This window comes from Metopolophium dirhodum, chromosome 6 (genome assembly GCF_019925205.1).
Source record: "Metopolophium dirhodum isolate CAU chromosome 6, ASM1992520v1, whole genome shotgun sequence".
Lineage (NCBI taxonomy): Eukaryota > Metazoa > Arthropoda > Insecta > Hemiptera > Aphididae > Metopolophium > Metopolophium dirhodum.
In genome coordinates this window covers 30,340,978-30,350,025 of record NC_083565.1, presented here as the reverse complement: position 1 = coordinate 30,350,025, position 9,048 = coordinate 30,340,978, and the positions used below count along the sequence as shown (strand labels likewise).

At 28.7% G+C, this 9,048-nt stretch overlaps 1 pseudogene; it reads right to left on the bottom strand.

Annotated features, from left to right (window-relative positions):
* Positions 1 to 434: 434 nt before the first annotated feature.
* LOC132947673 (enoyl-[acyl-carrier-protein] reductase, mitochondrial-like) lies at positions 435 to 3,501 on the bottom strand (annotated as a pseudogene).
* Between the last annotated feature and the right edge of the window lie 5,547 nt (positions 3,502 to 9,048).

Here is a 9,048-nt window from a genome sequence, read left to right as displayed (position 1 = left end):
ATTTAATTAAAAATATATTTCTAGTTAACAGGTTACATAATTTGTGTAATTTAATACTCCATTTTAGTTAATGTGCATACTGAGGAAATCATTACAACTTATCCTGCTACATAATATTTCTTAAGTACTTTATCAGAAATTGTTTTAGGATAAAAATAATAATAAATTAATTTAAAACATTTGGTACTACTATTGATTATTTTAACATAACAGCAAGATATTTTTAAAAGTGAACCAAGACCTTAATTTATTTAATTCAATTCAAAAAAATTTATTTAAAAATTAATTAACATTAAATTATAACAGAGATTAATTTTAGAAATATATATAAATAATATATACACTATAATATACAATTTAGTTGAAACTTTAAGAGTATATTATTGAACCAAACAAGTATATTTATGATATCTTATATGTATCAGTAGCAGCAATTATTTTTTTAAACTAAAAAAGTATTTATGACTATGAAGCCCTTGGATATAGTATTTTTTAACGCTTCTTTGAATGAGTTTAATGATGACGTTCTGTAAGCTGGTGCAACTAACTTGCCATATTTCATAAATTACAAAAGTTCATCATACATTTGGTTGTATTGCTCAGTGTTAACATTTTCTTTACGCCATCTAGTCATCCAAAAACCTCTGAGTTGAATGTCTTTAAATATAAAAGAAGCGGTTGGAACAATGACTGGTTCTCTTGACATACCACCATAAGTCACCATCACACCACCGTTGTTCAATGTACGTTAAACTTTTGTGGAACTTTTACCACCTATATTGTTTATTCCTGAACGTGGTTTGGGTAAAACTCCACTTCTAAACAAATCCGTAGTCCTAAATAAGAAAAATGTATATGTTAATATATTGGATTGATCATATAAATGCAAAAATACAAACTGAAATATAATAATTACTATTTTACCTTAATTTATTCTTCTTCAGTAAATATGAGGCACCCAGAAACTTAAGATGTTTTCTCAAATTTTCCAAGTCTGGTTCAGGTCAACTACGTATAATATTTACAATTGTATAGCCAAAAATGTTTGCCAATTGAATAATGTTCTGACCACATACACTGTTTGCTCCATTTTGTATAATAATACCATTTTTGTTTAGTGAAACAAAATCATGTAACATTCTATACATGGCACACGGATTAGAAGAAATACCACTTAATGCATACATAATGATTTCTTTACTTACCTGAAACATAATAATATAATTATTAATCAAGAATTATGATAGGATATACGTATCATAATGTACCCGAAAATGTATTTAGAATATTGTTGTATTTCATACATATTCGAATATAGGGTGATTCACCAAGCATGCTCACCCCTATTTTATTATTTAATAATGAATTTAAAATCTCATTTTTCAAATTTTTAAATATATTTTAAAGGCAATATTTTTCAATTGTTGAGATTTTTTGTAGTACGCTTAAGGAGTGTCTTGCGGCGATACAAATTTCTGTTTCACAAATGAGGACCATCATTTTTAATGTAAATTATTTAGTTATTATAAATATACTTTAGGTTTTCGTAATTTTGTTTCTGTGTAATTAATAATTATTATTTATTATTTTGCTGTTTCCAATATTTCAATAATTTCATTGTTCATTTTTAAAGGAAAAATAGGGGAATCAGGCTTTGCGTTAATATTATACAGAGTGATATTTTAAGCATGCTCACTATATTTTTTTACTTAAACTATACATTAAAATCATATATTAAAATTTTTAAAATTTTTAAACGCACTTAAAGATTTTTGAATACTTAAAATGTTTTTATACCATTTAAGGAGGATGTTGTTACAATACGAATTTCTGTTTTTCAAACAGGAATCCACTTTTTTTACTTTTAATTATTCAGCATATATTTTTTATTGATAATTTTGATGCACCTAGATAAAAATTTGAACTAGTAGTTTTTTAGTTAATATATAACTTTGTTTATTAAGGTTTATATGTATATGGAAATTGGCTAAGTAGATTTGGTGAATAGTGAATAGATACTACATCTAATATTAGGTACTTATGACTTTTTATTGTAAAACCATATTTAAGGATTATTATCTTTAGTATAAACATTTTAATAATTCATCAACTACTTATTCGAATTTTGATTTATATACATCTACATTTACAAGAACATCATCTGCTAAATAATTTGCAGTAAAAAAGAGAGATTCTCATTTGAAAAAATAGAAGTTTGCATCGCCACATGACTCTCTTTAATAGTAGTACAAAAAATTTAAGCAATTTAGGTCTTTAGGTATACTTTTTAAAAATCAGAATTTGAACAAATGTATTTTTAAAAGAGAAAAGGCGGTGAGCATTTTTTCACCAAAATGTCAAGTAAATTTTGTATTTCATTATGAGACTCCTTAAAAAAAACTGATCCATGGACCATGATGGGCTTTTGGTGTGTCAGACCAATACAGATAATAGTCCTTAAAAATGGTTTTACACGAATACAAAATAAATTATGTAATATCTAATATTTATTATAATTTATAGATAGGTACTTGGACAATTTTTATAAATTATAAATATTGATAAAATTACTAACATTTTTAAATTTCTATAGCCATTATATCTTCCAAACCCATTATCTATAGTATATAAAGTTAAATAACTCAAAAACAACCTACTTGTTCAAATTTTGATTTTATACGTCAACATTTTCAGAAAAATTATCAGCTAAATAATTTTGTTTACTAATTACAACAACTCATTACTGGGGGGTTATCATTTGAAAAACAGAAGTTTGTGTCAGTACAGGACACTCCTTAAGTAGTACTAAACATCCCAATAATTATAAAATACCTAAGTTTATTTAAAAATTCCAAAAATAAGAAATTGAATAAATTCATTTTTAAAGGAAAAATGGGGATGAGCATGTTTTGTGAATTACCTTAAATAATATGATCATTTTTGTTATGTTTATTTTTGTAACATTACAAGTCAATCAAAATAAACATATTTTATTATACTACTAACTTTTCTTAGAAGTCTAGAATCGAACATGCCAGTTGTACACAAAGTACCCATAGCACCATCAGCTCTAACTCGATCGCCAGGGCAGAGATTTTTAACGCACGATCCTACTACCAATATGTCCTCAATTCCTTCATAGCCTCCAGTAGCAGGCAACGGCGATTTCACGGGATACACACCTTGAATAGGGTTAATGTCGGCAGGAAGGACGGGCGCAACAATCATTTTCACCAAGACCTTAGGAATAAACAAGTAAATATATTATTAAGTTGTTGGTGTTAAGACTGTCAGTAGAATCATAGCCAATAGGTACCTGTTCGTCGTAGAGTTTATCGGGTAGCGTTTGCTCTACGAGACTTACGACTTTCATGGGATCACCATACTCTTCATACATGATTTTGCGACAGTGTAGTCACGATTATGGTGTTTGGCGACGAGAGTTCGCAAAACTGTAGTTTGGCCAACCGAACTGCTCAATCAAAATATTCTGTTGAACATGGCAAATGCCTAACGAGACTATAAATATTATAATAGGTAGGTTACCTGAAACCACGGCGTGGATTGTCGACAGCCGGGATCGAATATCAAATTTTTCGAGTACTTACTTTTCGCCTTCTACTTGTACAATGAAACCGTAAATAAATGAAATAAATGAATTCCATGGAACTCGGCAGCCGGCAGTCGGTGACCATGGACTGTGATTGACAGGACTGCTTGATATTAAATTTTGAAATAGTCTAACATTGATATAATTGATAATAAATGATTTCCAGCCATTACTATTTGCAAATAGAACTTAAAATAATAATAATAGTTTCTTCTTTCAATTTTAAATTTGAATTAAAAAAATTAAAACGAATTATGAAGGTATTTAGCAGTGACTATATTAAATTATTGTTAAATTATTTGTTTGGATAAAAATCAAAATTTTGATAAGGATTGATAACATTTAGGACGTCCCACTAATCAAGCGTATACAGACTGTCCGCCAACCGTGGAAGTTAACGTTATCGGGTGAACATAAGTCTAACGTCATATCAGTGCGCCCGCGCCAGCTCGTTTCCATGTTTTTCGATGAGCGTCTCGGGAGCAAAATTGCGCCACCAATCAGAATCGTTCACATTTGTTATCACTATTTGTGGAAATCACGTTTCTTATCATCCTTTATAAAAATTATAACGTGATAATATAATAATCATCAATCATACAGGTTAATGATGGGTACTTTCAATTCATTTTAGTGAACTGATTCATGTGATTCAACTCATTAAAATGTCATTGAATCACTGAATCAATTCATTATTAATTACATTTTATAACTGTGACTAATATTTTAAACCTAGGGGCTAATAAATATTTATATATAATTATATAATCATATAAAATCAAATTGACAAACGTAAAGTATAATATTAAATGAAAAATGAATCACTGTCACTCTGTATTATTTATGTGTTAATATGTTATATTTATTTACATTGAAAATACAAAACATAAAATGTTTAATATGTTGTGGTTTTTTGCCTTTAGTTATATTTAATAATTATTATACCAAAAACGATTATTTATTTATTTTTTATTATTTATAAAATCATAAAACAGAACAACAGTATGATTTGTTGAGTACTAAAATGAGATTGAAGACAGAATATCTTTTTGTAAATTTATTACAAATATTTTAATGTACCTAATACCTATTTATTTAATGATGACATATTTTAATTTTACTGTAACTATTATATTCTATTTTTTATATATATATATATATTATTATTTATCATCTATGATAAGAAACGTGATTTTCACAAATAGTGATAACAAATGTGAACGATTCTGATTGGTGGCGCAATTTTGCTCCCGAGACGCTCGTGTTTTTCGGAGGTTCGGACTTCAGATCATACAGTAATAATAATATGATCATAAATCGTAAAGAAAACCCTGAAAAATTTAATAATTATTAATTTCCGCCTTTTTGCATGTTATAATATTGTTGTATTTTACAGTGGATTTTGCGAAACGTTTTTCCAAGTTTCCCTTCGCGATCAGCTGACCGCCATGCCAAGGGCCAACGTCTCACGCACCGTCACGAAGTAGGTACCTACGACCGTTTTTTTATACGAACGACGACTGTTTCGCAGCTCGAACTTTACGCTACTCTCGACCTCGGCTTTTGTTGATTTTCGTCTCTACAATCGCCGGTTGTTTGTCCGTACCAGTGTTTGCTGTTTTCACCGACCCAACGTATTTTGTTGTCACTGCTTAAAATTTTGACCATACTAGGACATAATATCGTCGACCCTGTTCGTGCTGTATAGCTTTTCAAAATGCGCTCATTCGCAGTCATCATAATGGTGGTGATACCTATTTGATTTGTCTTGATATAACCATAGAATAGATGAATAGAAAAAATAGATTCTTTGGTACGTATAAGAACGGAATAATTAAAGGATTATATTATTATTTCTTATTCTGTGGCATTTAAGTTATTGAGGTTCAGTTTGGATATCCGAAATGGTCGGGCGTACATTATAATACCGACCATGGTCGGACACAGCCTTTAAAATACCTCACTTAACGAAAGGTTCATTGCTCAGATTGGACAAATAGGTTGGTAAGTAGTCTATTAACCACTGTATTTGATACAATATTATAACTTGAGAAACTATTTACAAACCAAATTCCATTACAAATGTATAATAATTTTCAGCCCAAAAGTTGTTGGAAAAAGAATTGTAGTAAACCAAGAAATCGACTTGACACTTCTTTACAGATAACGACAATGAAGAACAAGATGTTAAAGAGACAATTTTAAAAAGCAATCTAAAACATACAATCAAAAGCCATTAAGAATTTATGACTTAACAATAAGTTGTGTGGTAAATATATTAATTTTATATTTTAATATTATATAGGTAATGGATAGACATTATCAATCTGCTCTTGAAGAAACTGCAACAGACGCTGGAGAGTTATCAAGACAAGAAATATTGAAAAAATTATATAACCGTAGTGTAAATTATTCATCTTCAGATTCTAAAGATAAGCAGAAACGTCATCGTTTGAGGAGGATTAGTAACTAGTAAGTAATGATTGTTTAGTAAACATTTTAAAGTTAAATTATCATATTATACTTCTTTTATAGGTAACAAAAGTGATAAATGGAACCAACAAAATTAACCATATTATTATAAAAAAACAAGAAAATGTGGTATCTAACTGTGATCATCGATCCAGTAAAACACCATATATTAGAAATAAAGATGAACCTTCAACTCCTAATGTCAGACTTCAAGATATACCAATTAGGTGAGTTTTTTTTAACAGTCTTCGAGTGAGTGAAAGGGACCTCGTGGATTTTTAAAATTGTACTAGTATGAAATAGTTAGTTTTCTGTAACTGAATCGATTACCTACATTAATATTGATAATATTATATATGAATGATATTAATGCATGTGCATACTAATAACTATGTTAGAATATGGTTACATTTTTATAAACTTATTATATTATATTTTGTTGTCTACGTATGGTTTTTTTGAACAAGTTATGAGCATTTTAACATTCTAAAATTTTGTCAATTTTATAATACCTACTCATACCTTGTTTACAATATGAAGTAGCAAAAAAACCTAATGTGGGGAACTGGGGTTTTAAATAATATTCTTACCTTTAATTTTAATAACTGGTAAATTCACTATAATATTTAAAATAACTGAGTATACGTGTTATCTTTATATATATCTCAGTCCTAATGCTATAAAATTGTTTATATGTAACAGTTGAGTTGATTTATGTCCAAATGCATTTTCATTGCATATGCATACAGACATAAGTATTAATTTTATCACTGAGAATTTTGTGAATTTAGAACCAGGTGCTAATACTCAAATAATTAAAGACATTTGAAGAACTCTCAGATTAAAAATAGTTAAAAGTGTCTAGAACCGGGCAAATGTAAACTGGGCCCGCGGTTACCTTTTTTGTAGTAAACTCGGCCCGGAAATTTTAAGTAGTGAAATAGGTCGATTGTAAACTCGGCCCGGACATTTTAGGTAATAAAATAGGTAGATTGTAAACTCGGCCGGAAAATTTAAGATAATAAAAAAGGTCCGGTTGTAAACTCGGCCCGATAATTTTGATCAATAATATATAATTATCACGACATAATTTTATCTGCAAATAATAAATAACGTACTTATCTATATCTTATCGTGAACAATATTTTGTTCGAATGCTAAAATATATTTAAACATTGAGACAAATAATTTCATTTTCGTATTGGACTTTTGAAACGACGTTTCACTAGTGTTTAGTGTTTACACAACCGTCACGATGGCAAGCATAGTTGAGTCCCAACGTGGAAAACCGCTATTTTTCCGCCTGATGTGTGGGCCTGTGCATTAGTTGATACGCATTTAACAACCAATGCATGTGAATCATTTCATGCACATTTTAATGCAAGTTTCAATTCAACTCACCCCAATATATATTCTGTCATAGCCTAAATGCACCATTTCAGTTTCAAAACACAAAAACCAAAAAAAAAAAAGAATTATTGGAAAAAACACTTACAAAATATAAAAATAAGGAAATATCGGTGACTGAATACGTCAAACATATGGCTTTTCACTTCAAAAAATAAATTTATATTATAACCTATTATTAGTTATTATATTTTTACACATTTTACATTATTACATTTTACTTATATTTTTTACAACATATGAAACATATTACTTAAATTTTTACACATGCAATTTTACATTTATATAACGCATTTCATACTATGAATAATAATATGAAAATGAAAATAATTTTTGGAGGATAATGAGAATCACCTCCTCGTGGTGTCCTCTGGGTAATGCTAAATGGTTCTCAAAAATATTATAAGTACATACGTATAATATTTTTATTCGGGCCGAGTTTACACGTCAATCGTTTTTACCTGAAAAAAATCCGGGCCGAGTTTACATGTCAATCGTTTTTACCTGTAAAAACCTCGGGCCGAGTTTACACCTAAATAATTTTTACCTGAAAAAAACTGGGGCCGAGTTTACAATAGACCTTTTGAATATTTTTTTTCCCCGGGCCGAGTTTACAATCGCCCCTAGAACCTAGTGTCTACACCCACATGTGTTGTTTTTGTCTTACACACGTGTTAGAAAATCTAATTACTGGATTCCTACTACAGTTAACTTATAATTAATATTAAAGCAAATTAGCATAATCAAACAAGGCCCGATTAGAGTTTTTTTTCCCTATATTTACATTAAAACAAGTTATAATATGAATAAATAATTTATTCATGTATTTCACTTTATAAACGTAAATTAAATTTTAAAATACATTTTTTTTTTCAATATTTAAATACCTGCCTACGTATCTTTGTCATTTATAAATATTATTTGTAAACATTTTCAATAATATAGCCAAGTGATTGGTGTTTTGTACAAAATTACAACAATCTCTTATTTTTTTGAACTACTTGAGATGAAGATAATCAAAATATGTCTTAATATAAATCTACTTGGGACATGCCCACCCATATCTAGTATTGATGATGATTACTTAAACACCAAGATTTACGCCAGCGTAGAAGTAAAACAAGTAGGATAGTAATTGTGCTTCAGGAGCTACACCTAATCCTGGAAAAGGTATAATTCAAATAATTAGATGTTCTTATTAAAATTAACTATAAATAAATTACCTTTTTAATATTTTAATTTGACACTATTATTAATTATTATTAGGGCCCGGATTTCAATGCAAAGTGCATATTTTTTTGGTTGATCATACACAATGCTTTATAAGTACATAATTCATTTCATGTAACGAGGGTTTGAATGCTACAAATTTTATTTTGCATTTTTTAACATTATTTCATTTTTAGAGCATTTTAAGCATTATTGGGTCATTTTATTGGGTTATAATGCATATTTGTTCAATATAGAAATTTAGCCTATTCAAAATATTATCTAAAGATAAATTATTTTCTTGATTTTTAAGAAAAGAACATTCTTTGAAATGTAACATTTCTAGCACG